The sequence below is a fragment of the Priapulus caudatus genome, unplaced genomic scaffold (assembly GCF_000485595.1).
Source record: "Priapulus caudatus unplaced genomic scaffold, Priapulus_caudatus-5.0.1 Scaffold702, whole genome shotgun sequence".
Lineage (NCBI taxonomy): Eukaryota > Metazoa > Priapulida > Priapulimorpha > Priapulimorphida > Priapulidae > Priapulus > Priapulus caudatus.
Genome location: NW_014577763.1, coordinates 166,636 through 168,154, shown reverse-complemented (window position 1 = coordinate 168,154; position 1,519 = coordinate 166,636).

Below are 1,519 nucleotides of genomic sequence, written 5' to 3'. Positions count from 1 at the left end.
AAGAACTAACGGGACTAAACAAATCGTCAAATTCTGATAAGATTGTTTCTCAACTAGTTAAAAATCCAAAAAACCTGGACGATTTGAATTAATGTTCTCAACATTAATTGCTTGCTATGGGCTATGTATGGGTCACTAGTGTATGTTCACATCGAACAATATATATATAGTAAGGACGTGGATATTCGTCCGAGCATCGAACACCTGTTCGTATGCGCTATTCGTCCGAGCAGTTGCTGCGCATGCGCTGTTATTACATGTGTATTACATAAATGTAATATAATGCTAGTCTAGGGAGTCGCCTACTCTCCAACCTAACTCTAATACTAACCACTAATTATTTAACTCTAAACTAACTCTAATACTAACCACAATCTAAACCTACCACTAATTATTAACCGACTCGGTTTGCTTATATAGGCGAATGATAGTACCAAACACTATCTATGGTGTATAACCACATACGCAACGCATGTATGCAGGGGCGTCACAGCCATAGGGCTGCGTAGCAAAACGCAAGGCAAAAAGCCTAAAGGGCAAAATATAAGCCTAATATAATGTAATACATTATAATATTGAGAGCGTCTAGATTTTAAAATTGGCTAGGGGAGAAACCCCCCAGACCCCCCTTCACACTTCCTATCTCCGGCACTAGGGGCCGTGCGTCTGCGGCAGGCTACATCAACAACTGCTCGGACGAATAGCGCATACGAACAGGTGTCCGATGCTCGGACGAATATCCACGTCGATATAGTAAAATAGGAAGTATAATGCAGCAATTTAACCATAAAATGTTAACAGAATTACTTGTATTTTGTGAAAAAGTGGAAATGTTTTTTTTTATTTTTACTCTTTACGGTGATGTAATCACTTTAATAAAGCGACGGCTTTAGGTATTTCTTTGATTTTCTATGTAACACGGCCGTAAATAGTGAAAAAGTTGTCGTGCATTTTGCACGACAGAATTCACAGCTTTTGTCTATGGAAGGCTATTGGGCCCTAAAATAACATCAGCATATACAATTTTTTAGGGCACAATTTATTGGTCTAGTCTAGATGCTATACGAGAGAAAACATCCATCATGATCAACACAACAACAAACATTCAGACATTACACAAACTGTTTATTTGCCACGACTTTAATTATTGAAACGGCCAAACTTTCTGTGCTTTGTGCTCTTACTTACAAGTTTGACTCTTAACGTGCCAGATTCAAACCAATGTTCATACGCATCGATCGTATTCATCAAATCAGGAGTGTATCAAACATATATTGATACACTCCTGATCAAATACACAAGGTGAAGGTAACAAAACACCTAACAACAGCAACACCTAACAACAGCAACCATCTTCCATTGATGTTGTAGATGGCAACTTACGCCGCAAACATGTAAGCTGTGGAATAGAGGCTAAAGATGGTACCCTTCTTACAGCCTCGTACTGAAGCAAGCACATGACTTATTGACAAAGTTTATCAAAATTAAAAACGTTTTAATTTAATTTTAAATATTACTT